Source organism: Apteryx rowi, unplaced genomic scaffold, assembly GCF_003343035.1.
Source record: "Apteryx rowi isolate R43461 unplaced genomic scaffold, aptRow1 scaffold_587, whole genome shotgun sequence".
In the NCBI taxonomy this organism is placed as follows: Eukaryota; Metazoa; Chordata; class Aves; order Apterygiformes; family Apterygidae; genus Apteryx; species Apteryx rowi.
In genome coordinates, this window is record NW_020450857.1 from 164,160 (window position 1) to 182,553 (window position 18,394).

At 46.7% G+C, this 18,394-nt stretch overlaps 1 protein-coding gene across 3 annotated transcripts in view; it reads right to left on the minus strand.

The window, feature by feature from the left end:
- Positions 1-18,394, minus strand: part of GDPD5 (glycerophosphodiester phosphodiesterase domain containing 5) — a 172,310-nt gene that overhangs the window by 139,175 nt on the left and 14,741 nt on the right. Inside the window, exon 1 of one of the 3 annotated variants that reach the window (XM_026082651.1) lies at positions 7,606-7,735. The exons of the other annotated variants lie outside the window; for them this stretch is intronic. The gene's annotated coding sequence lies outside the window, so the exon portion shown is untranslated. Of the gene's footprint in view, positions 1-7,605; positions 7,736-18,394 lie in introns of those variants that run through there. 3 annotated transcript variants of the gene reach the window in all.

The following is an 18,394-nucleotide window of genomic DNA, read 5'->3' on the forward strand; positions in this document are numbered from 1 at the left end:
CAGAGAGGAGAGAGATTTCAAATCTAGGAAGACACTGGCAGATTCATAAGCAGATCTAGGAACCACCAAGCAGTTCTTTGCAGCAATCCGTTTGAGCATGTAGAACAGGCTATTCACAGAGACACGTGTCGGAAATACAAATATCACTTGAACATCAGCAATAGAACGGACAGAAGCAAGATGTTTCTAAGAGTTCAGGAAAATAGGTTTCTTCGCACCATGCCTGGAGGTGAAGGCAAAGGCAGATGCAACRCAACAGAGAAACTCTTTGTATAAGGCAGGGACATTGCACGAGGGGTCCCACCACCTTCTCAGCGCTGTCCTTTGACCACCACATCACCTAGGGACCAGAGCCGCATCCCACAGTTGCAAACCCAGCATGAAATTCCCCCTTTGTTTGCTGGAAACGGAAGTACGTGAAGGGGGAGGCATATCACAGCCACAAAACCCGGTTGCCTTAAAAAGTCTCCGCGCATCGTGATAGTTCAGTGCCCTGGGTGGGGAGATCAGCTGCACTCATGCACACGCACGCCCAGGACGCGTTTTGTCTCGGAGGGTATTTCGAGCAGAAAGACAATAGTGCCTTTTCGCAACACGTCTCCGCTCCAGATAATCTTTTGTACGCCCACGTGTCACGCAACCTTGAAAAGCGGTTCTCAGCAGGCAGACGCACGGCTTTTAAAACACAACAGCACAATTAAGAGTAATACCCACAGGGAACAACAGGACATCCACGTGGGCAAATGCGAGCAGCAGGCAGGATGGCAAGTAACAGAGGGAAGGCACAGAAACCAAAGGTGCCTTCAATGCAGTTACTGTAATACTCAAGCCTATTCTTAAATTAAGTTCTTCCAACACTTTAAAAGACAAAGGTAAAAAAAAAAGATTCAGACTGTATCTTATATTTACTTTCRGGCAGCCCTCCTATTACCAATGGCTGCTTTTTTTCTTTTTTTTCTTTCTTTTCTTGGTAGCACACATACACGTCTAGCCAAATTTTCTGTGGAGTATTATCTTGTACTYGCAAAGCATAAATGAATATCTACTAGTGAAAATAATCTTGATCATGTTGCATCAATATAGTTTACGTCACTCTTGCCCATACACCTGTCTTAAGATCATGCAGCAATTTGTTCTGTATTTCAAACTGACAAAAAAAAGCAGATAGGCTTCTAGAGCATCTGACCACACACACACACACACACACAAAAAAAACAAAAAACCCCACACACAAATTTATACAATTGAAGGAGGACTAGGTTTTTCTTTCTATCACAGGCTGAAACATAGGTTGAAACCTTCCCCTAAGAAAAGTCATCCATCTGAGCACTCTATTTCAGGAGATCATGTTACCATGCATTTTTAGCCAAATTACTGAGAAGCTTGTTACAGATGCTGAATTGCCCAGGAAATTGAGTCTTGTTTTGAACTGAAGACAAGAAACAGCAACAAGAGCTAGAAACTCTAAAAAGAGGGATCCCCCCTCCCAAGGCCACAAGACAACCTGCTGCTGTACAAGGGGTAGCTCAGACCAGTCACAGCAGGTTCCTGCAGATCTCTGGAGAGAGACRTGTTGACCAATGGTGCCCTTTGGTCCCTAAAGCCTACAGCCTCATGCTAGGATGGTCCCCGCACAACACAGCCCATGAACTAACCCCTGTCCCCTTTGAGCCTCATCATGCAAGATCTCATTTGGCATCACTGCATTTCAGAGCACCGCTGCCACAAAGCTCTTTTCATCACGGTTTTGTGGCCAACAAGAAAATGATCCTTTGACTCCCCTGCAGCACCTCAGTATGCTCGGATACTTCTCCAGTCACCACAAGCCTGCTGTGCTTGATGGCTCTTCCTCCCCTCTAGGACACTATGAACCAGTGAAGAGCACATAGCAAAGCACCAAAAAAATCTCACCGTCACGTCCGCAGCACCAGTGAATTCATCCCAATTACCTGCTCGTCATGCAAAAAAAAAAAATTCTACAGGAGATGGTCTAAATCCTCGCCGAGAGGATACAACAGGCAAAATGAAGACGCTGCCCCAAGCATTCATCTCAGGTTTTACATGCCAGGATTGGCCTTTGGGAGTTTGAAGAGTCTCTCAGAAGTGCTCTACAAGGGCAGGCAGACATTAAAGCCCAATTACACCTGAATTCATGTCTTCACCCTCTGATTCAGGAGAAACTGAGGAACACGAACATACAGGAACAGCTTGTTTAAAAAGAGAATCTAAAAAAAAGCCTGTATACGTAATGCAGAGAAGCTGGACAAAGAATGCAAATTCTGACCTACTTCCTCCTCAGTCAGAGGAGGCAGCTGCTATTGCTGCTCTGCAAGTGCAAGAGACTAGCAGGAACCCTGCCAAAATTTCTGCAGCGATGCCTCTTCCAGACATGGGCTGCTCCATTGTCAGCTCCTTGCAAGGAAGTCTTTCTACCCAGGCACCAAGACAGCAACTACCCAGTCGAGTAGCAAATGAAGTCAGCACTGGCAGTGGTCTCTGAAGTGCCTGAATTCATCTTTCATGCCAGCAGCATTTCCCACCAGACCGATTCCCCAGGGCCTGCCTTACTACTGCACGGAGAAGAGCAGTRTCTTCCTGAAGAGCCAGTGGGTAGATGGGAGGTCAGGTGCCCTTATGGAGCCTCTCTCAAAACAGGCTTCAAGGAGGRGAAGGAAGGCAGGTACAAAGACATTGAGGTGAAAGGGACATTGGCTCAGCTACCACCCCAACCACACTAGTGGACAGCAGCGTCTTTCCTGACCAGGATTTGCATGAAAACCACCCGCTCTCCTGGTGCAACAGKCTAGAGATGCAAGAAATACATCAGAAGAGAACAGGAAGCCACAACAGGAAGAATTTCACCCAGTAACTCCTATTCCTCTGCCAAAGGARACTTCTGACCCTTATTATGCAAGTTGAGGCTCGCAGCCCACATCTTTGTGCCGGATCACCTACCTGAGGGCTGCCAACCTGCTGACAAGAATAGTCTACAGGAAAGAAAAACTATGGGCCTTCAGCCACTTCTCATCCCACCAGGAATGGAGTCCAGTCATCACAGTTAGTGCCACCAATGGTGAAGTGGAACCAGTGGCATTTATACAAGATACACCATACAGGACTTTCCATCTCAGGARATTCAAGTTTTCTATATACTCATGAACACTGAGAGATCTTTTAATAAGGAGTCAGGAGAAGCTGTCTTCAAGCTATTCTGTACTCCTTTCTGCATGAGAAAGCCTTTCAGAGAAAGAAATTCGCCTGACCAATCACAGAGGYGACTTAATAGGGTTACCCATCAGTTTCGGCTGGATAACTCAAGTCCTGGAGGTGTGTTATTGAAAATTCTTTTCATTAAAGCACCCATTTCAGCACACAGTGATATAGAATAACCATGACCAAGAAGCAAGAACTACCAGTCTTACACCAACCRAAGATCCAGTTCATTTTACACAATTGCACTTCACCCAGGGCACAGGATGCACCCCGCATTTGTCGGTGAGCTCACAGGGGACACCTTGCACAGCACACRGCGCTGGTGCCGCTAAAGCAGTGCACAGGTAGAGTTTATCAGATGTTCCTGGCTCGTTGCAGWCAGCTGGGAAGAAACTGGGGCAAGCAGAGCACCGACAGCAGCAGTTTGCAACAGCTCCAAGTTTCAGCACATTTCCAGAGCTAGCATAAAGGCACACATGACCCACAGAGATTAGCAAGACTCAGAAGTTTCCTGCCAAATTTCAAGCCACAGGATCGTGAGTAGCAGCGACAGCCCTATGCCCCAGCAGGAGACACAGGCATCTAAAACAGCGTTTAATGAGGCGTTTCCAGGAACACATTGGTTTCTCATCTGCTCCTGACGTGCAAATACCATCACATATTATACACATTAAGCTCTTAATACAGTCCAATACATTAATACAGTCTAAAGTATATTGTTCAGCAGCTCTCAGGTCTCCTGCCCGGCATAAACACAGTTATAGAGACAAAATCCTAGCTATAATGGAGACGGTACTGGCCAGCAAATGCAATTTCTGTCCAAAGCCTACTGCAAACTGTGATTATAAAGAAGGCTTTGTTCAGCCAGTCTCCTTCCTTTCCCTTGGGAAACCTATATGTCAGAAGACCAATAAACATTGGTAATTTATTACGTGGACAGACAGTCATGCAACTAAGAGAGAGATCTGAGAGCTCAGCTAGGTTTATGCCCTAGATTGCCACAGGGCTCTGTGGCAATAAGTCATATTTGCTGCTCCTCTGTTTACACACACACACAAACAGTCAGGCTGAGGGGAAGTAAAGCAGAGAAGCGTTATCAGCATCACAGGAGTGTTGGACACAGATGTAGCTCAGRTTTAAAGACTGTTCAGAGATTGCTTTACAAGTAAATAAAGACAGAAACAAAATCATTTACCCGGAATCAGATATTTCCCATTTAAAGAGCYTGTCTGTTAGTGTTGATTAAGGAAAGATTGCTTTTATCCTAAAGAATAGTAGGTGAGTCACCACAATCCTTAGAGCTCTCATCCCTCATTAAGAGATGCCACTACCTCGGGCTCTGGAGGCCTCTCCGGCATAATTTTAATGCTTAAATAAACAAGATGCCTGCCCAAGCATCCAAGTAACCACCCAGCAGACAGAGAATTAGTATCCCACTTGACACCATCTCTGCAGACTCCTAAAGCACAACTTGCAAGATGATCACTCGTTTCTCTCCGGCCTCTTGTCGGGGGATCAGGGCACTCAAACACCACTTTCCCATGCCTTTTCAGTAGAGCTCCAGGCAGAGCAGTCATGGAAGTGTGCTTGCCTGCATTTCAGCTAAGCACACCAAGTAGAACAACTTTCTCTAGCTTCATGGGACATGGCTTACAAAAAAATCTCCTTTTCCCACCCTACAGAAGACTGAGCTGGGATGTTAAATGACATGCTTGCCCACCATCCTTCCCACCAAAACCAACATATCATCATCCCTAGGACTGAGACAGGTACCTGGGATGTGCAAGAGAGTTTCAGGCCTCTGTGATACCTTTGCCCCATGTCCTAAGTGGGCAGTCTGCCTTGTTTGCCCATGGCACTTCTACTCAAACCAAAAAGAGCTCTCAGCTCCTGGATGGAAAGTCTCCAAGCATGTTATGCTCCTGCTGTTTTGATTTCAAAGAGTCAGTGGATCTTTAAAAGAGCTTCTGAGGTCTGTACTCATCTGTATAGCTGCTACAGGAATAGCACAGGGATAAGTAGCTTCCCATCCAAGATCTCAGCAGCTTTGCTGTGCTGCCAGCAGCCCACAGAGCCCACTTGGCCAGATAAATTAACCAGCCAACTCCCATCAGGTTTGTTGGCATCTGCTGTCTGCAAGGATACAAGGGATTCTCAGGTCATTCAAGGTTGCCAGCGGGGCACTGCCTGTGTTTTTGTGCATGCCTACACTAGTGCACGGAGGTCTCAAGCTAGCTCTGAGCAAGTCCATGCACTGCAGTTGATGAGCTGCTAATAATCAGGGTTCAGGTAGTTCCTCCTGTGATGAGTCCAGCATCGCATGAACATCTTCTGGTTCAGAGCTGTCCATCAGTGTAGGTCTGTCCCCACCAGGTGTTAGGTGATAAAGACATTTTACCCCAGATAGTTCTTTTTTTGTTTGGATGGATTTTTAAGAAACCATGTATAAAGGGGAGAAGGGAAAAAATTATTACATAAGCAAATGAGTGTTTTGGACATGACAAACACCACGGAGGTGGAATAGGAAGGCATGAATGCTGCCTGTAGCTCAACAAACAAAGCAGATGGCTTCAGTCTTAATGTGGCCGGTCACAGAGCAGCTGTTTAAAAGAAATAAGAACTGCTGCCTGCTCTCCAGACATACAGCTCTGAGACTGCCCAGGAAGCATTAGAATTAGATGAAAGGTRGTAAATATTATTCACTGCCAAGAGCTGCCCCTGCAGCAGAGGGCACAGCTGTACTTTAGCCATAGGGCACTTTTTCCCCCTCTTCTCCCCTTGGAGGAGGATTAAATAGCCAGCAACTCGTTCAATACTCCTGGACTGACAGAATTACACCATACCCCATGGATTATCTCTCTTGTCCATCAGCATCCACCAATCCCTGAGTTTGAATGGGAATGGCTGGTACTTCGGGACTCTTGCTCAGTCACTCTTCTGGCATAATCTTGGGCAATTCTTCCTTATCCTTTGAGGAATCTGGCAAATGTTCCTCTAGAAAAGGCACAGCACCGTTTTTCTGCAGAAAATCCAACATACAAGCTGTGCTGTTTACTGAATAAAGTATTGCCGGTACCTTGGGTCACTGTTCTGCTCACGTCCTCAAGTTCTTCTCCAGAATCGAAGACTCAAGAAGTTTTAATGAAGGCAGAAATCCTCAGGCTGTTGCAGACTCCAGACTGGGGATTTGAAGAAMACACCAAGAGCTACCCACCAGATTCAAAAAGGGCAGGTTAGGTGGAAATTGGGGAGTCAAGAGCCCATCCCAGTCTGCCCCGTAAAGAAAAAAGGGGAGGAACACTTCTCCCTTCCTCTTTCACATCACCCCCTGCCCTGTCCTACTGAGCAGCTTCTGGACCAGAACTTACTTCTTCCTCACTGCCTTGGAAGGCAGAGGCAGATCAACATTTCCCTAATGTTTTTACCAAGATGAATGCGTAAGTCAGCTCCCTAGCATATTTGTTAATTAAGGGCGCCTCTGCTCTTATGGCCCCTGCTGTAAGAGTTTTAAACAGCCCCAAATTTTAACAGGAAGTAGGTCGCTCCTATGCCTGCAATGAAAGCCGTATCTTGATCCTCACCACCTCCAGCCATTTTACATTCAGAATTAAAGCCTTCTTTATACATGTCTCGGAGACAAATGAAAGAGAGCATATGGATTTCTCTTCACTCCCAAGGCTAGCTAATACCAATCAAAAGGAGTAAGCAGGTCATACAAAGTAATGTTTAAACCTTCACAGCAGCAAGATCATTTATCAGCAGAAAAGGCAGAAGCACTGCTAAGGGAGTAGCCCGCTGAATTCAATAGTGCTTAGGATTCACACAGGACCTGAGGGAGCCCAGGGAAATCTCAGGTCCACACCCTTTGGTGGACACACTTGGAGAGGAGACCAAGTCATCCTTCCCATTTCCCATGGCATTCTCCATCCCTTTGTGAAAGAAGACAATCRCATCCTCTCAAGTCTGCATTAAACCATGGAAGGCAAACGATCCTCTTGCTTCTTACAGCATTAAGAATGATATTCACTGAACAAGAGATTAAAAAAATAAAAAATAAATAAAAATCAATACAACGCAAACATTTCCTGCTTTGCAAGGTTAATCGCACCAGCAAGCTACTAGCATAATTCAGGACACCGTTTTCCACCAAATATTAGATTTTCAGTTACACTGAACAGTAATTATATGCTCAAGCCATCAAGAGCCAAACAAGTGCTTGCGCTACCCACCGGGGCCTCAGCTTGGTTTCCCACATGAGCAGCTCCAATGCCCCACAAAGCATCAKCTCGCACAGGAACACCGTGTTTGAGGCCCTGCCTTTGCTCAGGTTTGTCAAATCTGCCCCACAGGTTCACRTGTTAAAAGGAAGAGAAACTGCACAGTTGCACAAACCTTGTTTTCCAAGAGGCCAGAAAAGGAGGAAGACATTAAAGTCAGAGCGCTGATTTATGAAGATGTTGATTTATATGCCGCAAACACATGCTGGAAGGGGAAGGAGGATGAATTAGTACAGACAGTCCAAGTTGAGACATCTGTGTTATTAGCCTCCTGTCATCTCCGGGACTGAGATCCAACCACAAGCGAAGGAGCGTCTCCAACCCAGGATCCCTGCGTCTGCCAGTCCTGCTGATCAACTGCGCAGACGTGAACCATGCCCCCGCCTGGCCCATAACCTGACGTCAGGAGTTCGCGGCGCTCAGGCCATGCGGCGCAGGTGCACACGGGCTGCCTCCCTCCGCACCAGGAAACACCTGGAGGAAGGCAGAGCAATACCTCCAAGGCACCCTTGGACCTGCAGCAGCCCAAGGCACCCAATGGCACCACAGGGCACAGGCAGTTAATTCCCCGGAGAAGCACCGCTCCTCCTTCCCGACTGCTCATGCACTTTTCAAAAGCAGCAAGATCCTCGAACACTTCCCAAATTTCCTCTGCCCTGGAGGCACAACAAGAACTGTCACTGTGACACCAAGGAAGACAACAGCTGGCATCTTAATGCATGTCACCATGACCTTCTGCTACCCTAGGCAAGCATAGCAAGATAACGGCACAACTGTCCCTTCCCCAGAAATGCAAGTGCAACAGGGAATAAGCTAGTTATAAGTAGCACCAATTAACATTCATCACTAATTTTTCCATACTCTTTATGTAAATGCCTACTAGAAGAAAAGAGCAGATCCAACCATCCAGGAGCCTTCTGTCTCTGCTAGTTAATAAAACCAACACGCAGCTTTGCAGAAAAACACACTCGGAGTGCTTCCACCAAAGGAAAGGAAAAAAGGAAACGCTCTCCTCTGCCTTGTGGAAAGTCTGTCCTCGTGGTAACTTTCCCCCCAGTGTTTCTGTAAGCAACTTTTAAAACATCTAAAAAGCGCTGTTTCATATTAAATCCATACCCAGAAGTCACTCGCGCTGAAAGAGCACATGGAGCAGAGTCAGGATTCCCAGGCTGCCTTTTTAACCATAAGCACTTAGAAAAGCAGACAAACAAATGTAGCAAGCTGGTGTTAATGAGAATTCAGCACCAGCCTGTGGTTTTGGGTACTCTATTTTAGATCCACAGCATGGGAGGCTGAGCATCAGCTTTTGCTTGTAAAGAAACCAGAAACTGCTTATGCACAACTCTTCCAAGCACCAGCTTTTGGAGACCTGGGCACACACGCAAGATGGGCTGAATCACCTCGTGCAGCATGAGGGAATGGTCTCTGCATGCCCATCCATCCACCTGTGCGAGGACACAAGGAGAAGAAGATTGCTGCAAAAAGCACACAGGACTGTGTCAAATCGAGCAGCCCGTTTCTGCCCAAAATGAACTGGGTTCCTGCATTGCCACGCGCTATGGTGAAAAGTGGTCCCCAATGCAGAGGTGCAGCAGACTAAACCAGAAGGGGTTTGGTAATTCTCCATTTCAGCCAATACAGCCCCAAGGCACAGAGATTTGCTTCTTCTGCAAGGTCACAGGAGACCTGAGAAAACCAGGCTGGAGCAAGCCACAAGTCACACTAGTGTCCCCCATCCCAAAAGTGTAGCCCCAGGGGTCAGCACAAGCCACCACCGCCACATTTGGGTGGTGCTTCCAGCTAAGCTATCTGCACCTGGGAGTGTCCTTAACCAGCTCTTCCCTTCCAAGGCTCCCCCAAGGGTTCAAACACAAGATTTGTCCCCCTGTTTCCCTTCACACACRCACGTCGCAGTGTTCGGCATGAGACATAAGGTAATAAGCTCCCCATGGACCAAACATGACACCTACAGATAAGGTCAGCCCAGCACCAGCTCCCACAAAGCTGACTATTATTAGCAAAATCGACTCGACTATACAAACAGTGCATTAGTGCAGATCAGTCAGAGCAATGCAGCAGAGCACCCCATGGCCGCTGTCCCAAAGGCATCCAAGCTCACTCCATTCCGCTGGCAGGAGGAAGCGGAGCACCAGGACACTGCCGCTTGCAGCCTAAGGAGCCCCTTGCATTGGGTATCCCTTTGCACCATGACACCCGAGGCACAAGAACAAGATGCATCTCTCCAGTAACGGATCCAGAACACAAAGGAAACACACACACACACACACACACMMCMMWMAATAAATAAATAAATAAAATAAAAAATAAAAACACACACACTGGACACAACCCACAAACTGTGCTTTTGGGTCACTTTTAGTTCTGGAAAAACTTCAATTTCCTCTCTGAGTTTTTCAGCCAGCCTCATTCATCCGCTGCTAATCTCTGCTCAGACACTCTCTGTTGACACCAATTTTAAATAAGCACAGGGATTAAACAGGGTGCTTCAGACAGCCAAGGTCACACTGAACAGGAGTTGAAGCCACCCTTGTGGTGGCAGCACAGATCAGCCTCAGCTGTGCTGTTCAGGGTCCTGGCTCCCAGGATGCACGATGCAAACGTCCCCCATGACTTTCTGCACCACCACRCTAAAGGTGGGTGTCTTCGCACAGGGTTCGTCCAGTGACCAAACCAGCAGCTTATGGGGAGCCCACAGCTTTGCCCCAGGAGGCTGAGCACCAGAGAATGGCCCAGCTACACCTGCTGGGCTCTTTGCAACATGGGCCCGCCAAGAGCAATAGGTCCAACACCAAGAGATGTTGCTCAACCATACAGCTCACCTGCTAAACTCCTTGCACAGGATGATGTGGATACCACCAAGCTTAGAGACATTCAAGGGAGTTACACTTCTAAGAGAAAATTCCACCAAGACCTATTAAATACTATTTTTTATATACATTTATAAACACACATAAAACCTAACACAGGAGGTCTCCAAACAAGCTTGGAGGTTGGAAAAAGACATCTGATGACAGTGTCTTTACATGTTGACCCTGTTCTTCGACTCTTTTCCATGCCTCTGGATCACTTTTGCATTGAAGGCTTTCCAGAAGGACGTTCCCAGGGGTCCAAAATCCAGGGCAATTCAGCTAAGAGAAAGGACACAAGAGAAGAGAGCAAACAACTTGTGCAGAGTCAGCAGCATTTCAAGTGCCTGGATCAACTGACTTGTTTTCTTTTGAGGAATTGGAGAGGAAGGAAGYGGATCAGCACTTCAGAAAAACAACACTATTACAGCTGTATCCACGGAGCGTTTCTGATTCAAAACAGGTCGCAACAATCTAAGCGCTGCTGCAGATTACACAAGCGCTTGTCTCAGATACTTGTTTGACGTTTCTGGAGGAGCAAACAATGTTATTTCTCGCACACAAGTGGAGCTGGACATGCCGCTCCTAGAAGAGCATCAGAGCCCACATGCACTGCCGGGGTCACCAAGTCAGCACAGGGCCATGCAAAAGGTGCTCGCAAGCCCTGGGAGCACCTGGGGGAAATTCGGGAGCTGGCAGGAGATAACACAAAGAGAGGGAGCAGTTTCAGGGCCTGCCCATCCTGAACCCCACATGCCAACATCAGCACGAACAAATGCTCTCCCTGAACCTCTGCCCTCCTCCTTTGGCGAGGGACGCTGCAGAGAGGATGCTATCACTTCCCAAGAGGTGGCAAGGGAGGATCTCAGCCCGCCTCTTGGAATAAATCTACCATGAGGCGTCTTGAGCCTCAGATTCTCCTATTTGGCAAGCACAAGGTCACTATTTAGTTGTCTGGATCCTTGCTAAAGGGAAAGCACTGTGTATTCATGCTGTTTTTAGCTGGACTCAATGCTTCCTGCACATCTCCTGGTAGCTCCTCAGTTCTTTGGCGCTAATATTTTTTTTTAATTAAAAACTGAAATAAGGGATTAGAGAACATAATCTACATATATTCAGTCCTTCCAATAACATATACTCATCCCAGGCTAATGATTTTGCTCTGCGGCATCCGGGCTAGCATTTTAGGTACTGCAGACAACACAGTCCCAGTTCCACCTGCATCAGCATCACCTTTGCGCTGCCAGCAATGCCCAGCTGAGCTTTCAGTACAAGAGAGAAGTCTTCTATGTAATCCAATCTCGTCCCCGTGAGATAGCATTAAACAGTTTTGACAACAAACATTTAAGCATCGCCTAAAAATACATTTGGCCTCCGACCATCACAGATGCAGGTGAAACCTCACAGGGACAATATGATATAGCAAGGACAGATGCTCAGGTAAAGCTCAAGTCTCCATTGTCTCAGGGTCTTATCTGTCAAGTCAGCAAACGGCATMATTTCCAAGCAATTCTCAGTCAATTATTGTTTCAGGACATTACTTGCAGTTCCTAGCGTACTTTGGGGACGGTAGGAAAAGGATTTTTTTCTTAAATAAATAGGAATAATAAAGCACAACCAATTTACAGCACACAGAAGAGGCTAAAGAGAAATACGCATTGGTTTCAATTCTTTAGACACCAAACAGCCTCCATTCCTGCACACGTGGGATGACAGTCATTCAGCACATCACAGTGCCCACGGCCACTTAGACTGGACTGACCAAAGGGCAGCTGTGCTGAGAGCACCAAAAAACCCACAGATGATACRTTCATCCAAGCAACCAAGAACCCACTGCTTGCTTTGCAGCATCAGCGCTTGCAGCCATGCAATAGCCAAYCATGCATGGACTCCTGAAGTCCCTCTAAGGGGAAGAATCTTCAAAGCATTTCATGGGCAGGGATAAAGTCTGAAGGACATCCATAAAGACCATGAGACACAGCATACTGGAAGACTCTCATTAGGAAAGAAAACGTGTAATATACATTTAGAGAGCCATTTTGGCTCGAGCAAGAATTAGATTTGCTCTCCAGCACCCCCTACGATAGAGATTCAGCCCATCATTTGGGTGGGCAAGACTGCTGCTGGGAGGCGTCTTCCATTCCCACCAACCCAGAGGGACCTAGCGAACCTCTCACCTCCTCCCACCCACGCAGCATCCCTCCATCACACCCAGCAGCAACACCTCCTACAAGTGCACTCCTCACCATTCCCCAAACCTGGGCGCTCAGTGCTGAGCTTGGCTACAGCCCAGCACATGAGAAGGAAGCACAGCTGGTGATGGGAAACTGCTGCAGTTCATATAAGAACCTCAGTGCTCATCTCTGCAACTTGGAGTACTTTGGCATCTCATCCTTTACCCATACAGAAAGTCACATTAATGCCAGGCTACAAATTCACACATCCATAATCTTTCATGTTGCTTCTACAAAGAAAGTCAGGTTTAGGTCAGGTTCTACCCTACCCAGACTATCCAATGCCCTGGTTAGTGCCTTGGCATTTCTGGTCCCCCTAGTTATGTGAAGCAGGAAGAAGTTAGAAGAAGCCATTTTAAATCAGCCAAGAAAAGATCCTTTAGGAATATTAGAACCAATGAGTCCACAAACACAAAGCTAACACGTGCACTAGGCCACTGCTCTTTTAGGTTTTTCTGGGAGGATTCTTACATTAACAACGGAAAAGTCACTTTTTCTTCCCCCCATTTTTCATTAGCTGTGTTGGCTTTGCAGTGGCAACCAGGAGATTAAAGTGATCTAGAAAGTATTTAAACACAAACCTTTAGTAATTCCACTAAAGCTAGAAAACTTAATTTCATACTCCTAGGCAAAATTAGAGCTATCCAGTGACAACTGGATCCCAGAGCTACTCAYGGGACTATACTGGAAGCAGAACAAAGAATTAAATTTTCAGATATGACCGATTATTTGTTACCGCTCTAGTGGAGATCTCACCATGCATGCTAAAGTGGAAATCTATCATCAGAGCCAAGCCAGATACTAACACAATTTCCAGCARAATTAGCCTTATCCTCCATGTTACAGCATCAGATGTTTTCCTTAGAGGACCACACTCTTGCAGAGCATCCCAGCTGTGAAAACCTCCACCTCAGAAAGTCTCCAGTTCAAGTCACAGAGGACTTGAACATGTAAAGCTGATCTTTCCAAGAGAAGCTACCATCCAAAACCATCATTATGGCAGTAACCAGCCCTATTAAGATGTGTYACTGCAGCAGACTTGGACTAAGTGACCTACACAGAGCAACCTTCCTTGCTCCAGGGAAGGGAATAGTCGCTGTTGAAGCATTTCAGTCACAGGACATAGACGGCAGTCATCCGAGTTTTCATCCCATCCTGCCAGATGGCTTCATATCCAGCCCTGCCAAGTGGAAAGTTTTCAGACACTCATCAGCTTTCAACTCCAGGGAGACAACACCCTCTCCTCATCCTCACCAGTAATTTTCTTTTTTTTTTTTTTTTTGAAGCAGGGAAGTGCAGATGTGCCCTGGCTCTTTTCAGTTTCCACTTTCTACTAAATTCCAATTCCAAGGCTCCCATTTGCTAGACTGGGAACAAATGTTTATACACTAACTTGCTGCAACGTGTCTTGTAGGTGCAGCAATTTATTGCTGTTCTGCAAAGTGATGAATGAGAGCACAAAGAAAGCAGTGAATAGCTCAAGGTCAACGTATCCTACTCCCAAAACTGCTCACAGAAAACAGATCAGCACCATGCCAGCTCTCCAGGACAAGTCCTGGACACCAGGACAGTCTTTGAAACCCAAATATATTGTTCTGTTGCATTACACAGAAGTCAGCTGAAAGGGTTTAAGTTCACTCCTGTCCAAAGAATCATGTTCCCTATGCAAGAAGGGCCTGCTTACCACCGCCCAAGGGAATGAGTCGTGTGGGCAAGGTTTTAGACAGCTACAGTGGGTTTCACTGAGCTTTTCGCTTATTCTCGAGTTACAGCTCTCCACCATAGCATCTCACACAGGCTTAGACTGTTAATAACTGTGTTTACAGTAGGCGTTGGCCTTATCAACAGGATGAATGCATTTTGGCTGCATGCCTCATTCCACTGAAGCATGATATAATCCCTTAAAACATATTATCAAGAACTGCTGTTGTTTAATTAGACCACATGATTTCCACCTAAGAGGAGAGAGAAAAACCCATGAGTTTGTTGCTGCCTTTCCTAGCTTGCTCCATGGGCTCAGCAATCCAAAGTCCACCGTGAAACATTCCCACCAGCAGCCTTTTCCCTTCCTCCCCAGCATAAATCACCAACAGCTCCCTGCAGGAAGGCTTTGTGATAAGAGTYTCCAGATTTCTGAGCATTTGTCTGCTGTGTGGTGAAGTCCAGAGAACATTCTGAAAAAAGTAGTAGGTCGTATTGAAGTAACTGCATAACCAGGTAGTTACTTATATTGCTCTTAAGCCTTTAATATTCAAGCGCTTATTGTTTCTGCATATGCCACACCGTGAATTGCTCAGATCCAAGTCAATCCACTCACCCATGGTGAAAGCTCAGTTAAAACCTTCCTCCATGCTGCTTTGTAGAAGCCCAATTTATGCTAGCTTTTCCTTGGAAATGCTCTTGGAGAACAAATCTGGTCTCATCAGTAGTGCTCAAGGCGAGTCCACTAATTTTTTCCCCTTTGGTCTAGGCAGCTTTCAGGGAAGCGATGAGACTTCGCAACATTCACAGACCAGCAGARCCAGCACAGGCATACTCAGACCCATCGTATCAACAGGTAGAAGAAAACAGGCTGTGCTCATCTTCCCTGCCAAACGGCCTCTACCCTCCTTCCTCCACTCCAGCCACAAAAAAGGCTGGTAACATTAGTCRCTTTATGCCACGCCACCTTCATACCCTGGCAAGGAATAAAAAGCAGTGCCAAAGTCTTCTTCAAGCTCTTTTCTCAGGGTGCAATTTATTTAAAACCATCTTGCAAAGTTCACCTTGATGTGGAGATGACTTAACAGGACCAGGCTGAATGGACCACAGCTCTGCCCTTAACAGAGATAGTGYAGGAGATTGCAGTACTTAAGGAATAGGGATCCACATGCAGTACTTAAGAAATAGGGATCCTCCAGCCAGGCAGGACTTCACAAATAATTTGATGGACACTGTCCGGTATATTCCTCTCCTCCTGCCCCAAAGAATAGGAAGGTATTTATCCCCATTTAGCTGCATAGACGATCAGTGCTCATGGCTGTGAGCGCAGAGATTAGATTGATCAAAAACAGGTTTTCCTTAAGGAAGGAAGCAGCTCAGCAGAGCAGAGGTTATATCAAGTMCAGGGAAGAAGTCTAGCAGTGCTGCAAAGCCCATGAGGCCTTTCTTTCCCAAACGTCCAGCAGGTAGAAACTGCTCCCATGACTAAGCAACAGCCTCACAGGCCTGCCAAGGCTCTCCATCAGCACCGAGAAACGGCTGTCCCTGCAGCCACGTTTCTGGGGATCCTGTGACAAGGATCCAGGCACTAATTACACAGGAATAATAGGAACCCGAGTAGGGCAAAGAGTAAATCAGAGACAGCAGAGAATAAATTTAGCCTGTGCATCGTCGGCAGAGCGCTTCCCACGATGGAGAGGAAGAGTCAGCTGCACATGGGAACAATTGCTCCAAGGAAGGGGAAACAACATTGTTTGAGAGACTTAACAAAAAGCCATATAAAAACACCACCGCAGGCTTTGGGAAGCAATTCTGCAGCATGCCCGGGTGACCCAACAGTACCACGACCACAGACCCTGCAAACCGCAGCTTTATTTCGGCTGGTCTCTCCTGGCACCTGACCCGTGGACAGGGATCCTGGAGCAGGTCGGTGCTGCCCAACTCCACACCACCTTAACATCACATACTCGCCCTGAGCCAGAAGGGAGGAGAAGTTGCCGGGTTTTGGGAGCGGCGTTAAAACCCTGTTCCCCAGGAAAGAAGCCTCCCACATTTCCCTTCACCTCAAAAACGTGAGAATTTGCAAAGGCTGAACCTGGCAGACACGTTCCCACCCTTCATCAACCACGGGCAAGGGCCATCACCTCCCTCTCCCCAACAGGGAAGTTTGCCCTTCTGAGGATGTCTGTACAGGCAATAGAAACCTGGCTGTGTCACATCCTGCTTAGCAAAGGTAAAACTCTGGGCTCCGGCTCGTTAAACTCAACATCTCCCTGCTGTAACATGATCACACCTTATTTCCCCCCCTGCCTCCCTCCACTTTAGCCTTCTCAAAATACCTGTAGTCCCTTGAGGTAGGTTTTTTCCTCTCTTCAAAAGGTTTGCAGAAGTTAAATCCTATTAGCACAATGATGCAGCTACAACAGGTTTGTTTCATTACTGACACTGTTTCAGCAAAGGCCTTGCCATACCGTCTTTAAATGAGAGTTCAAAAATTCAAGTCTCAAAGCACTTTCCCACACACCCACGCTAATCCCACCAAAGTTACCCTGTCCTTCACTGCTAGCAGCAGTAACGAYCCACGGGCAGATCTCAGCTTGCTCTACCCTGTGCCACCCATGGGTCCAGGAGCAGAGCTTCACCAGTTCCTGGTCCTCAAAGTAGAGTTCAGGACACAAGAGTGGACCTGAACTAACCTCTATACCCGATCATTAACTAACATCTGAGGACCAAAAGCACTGCCTCCAAATCCCTTTTTCCTTATTTTCACCTTCATTTTCTCTTAAGCCAGGGATATCCAGCCAGCCGCCTGTGGTGTTTCACGTGCCTCCAGGCATGAGAAACCAGGCAAGAGGAGGAAAATGCTCTGGCACCCTTGGGTTCGATCCCCTGCAGATAAAGCCAGCAGCAGAGCCATTCACCTTTATAAAAATGGATCTTGTTGGCTCACGTTTGGCTTGACATTTTGTTCTTTCAAGCCATGGGGTTCACAGCCACAAGATCTCCCTCCTCTCTCCCRTTACCAACAGGCGGCTTTGTTTATGAGCTGTTTTCACGTGCCACACACACAAGAGCMATAAAACCTTAGAGGAGAGTTGTGGCAGGGGAAACTCCTAAAAGCAATCATCTATTATAGCTACCGGCTTTTCACAAACACACCCACGTGCTCTCTAGGAAACTCCCCAGGCCTCAGGTTAGAGAGACTCGGAACAAAAGTTTGAAAAGCAAAGTCAGACTTCCAAAATTCTCTCCAACTTTTTGGCCTACAGCTTTTCATTGGCATCTCCGCATTGGCATCTCTTGGCAGAGCCAGAGACTAGTCTCTGGGGCACACTTTCAACCCAAGTGTTAAGGGAAGAAGCATGCAATTAAACTCTGACATCTGCTTTCCGATAGCAATTTCATGTCTGAAAGCTCACAGGATTCATTAAGTTAGTAGGAAGTCTTGCAATAACTTTGGAAGGTGAAAGTTTCTAAAAGACAGATATTTTCTGTCCATTGTCTGCCCCCATCCAAGACATCTTTCTAGGCTTCATTAAGCACATTACAAATTTACTTTTTTTCAATGAAAGTGCAGAAGCAATTTAATCTGTAGATTAGGATCACATTTCCTTCCTCTAAAAGGAAAAGCCAAATATTAGCAAAGACTGCTGGGCTTAAACTTTTATTGCCGCTTAGGAAAGGCTCAAGCTTGCTGAGGCAAGAGATAGGGATTTAATAAATTAGTTGCAGCACATTAAGGTGCAGTTAAGAGAGCCACAAGCAGTAGCAATGTTCAAGTCTTTCCTTTATTCCACTCCTTCCAACGTTTTTAATCTCTCCGGTAAGCCAGGCACAGACTGCAGTGAGCTGACAAGTGCTCAGCACCACAATTACGGGCAGAGCCAGGCGGGAGCATCCAGGCATGGTGCTCTCAGGAAAACACTGTGTTGCAATGCTGCCACTCGAACGGATGCCCTCCAYGGGACTCCTCAGCCCACAGCTTCAAAGGACTTTCCAGCAGACCAAATGACTGCTTTAAATGTTGGTTTTAGGAAGTGTTATTTTTAAGTGAGGAGACACAAAGCAAACAAAAGGGCTCAGGCTGGCTCCACATGCTGCT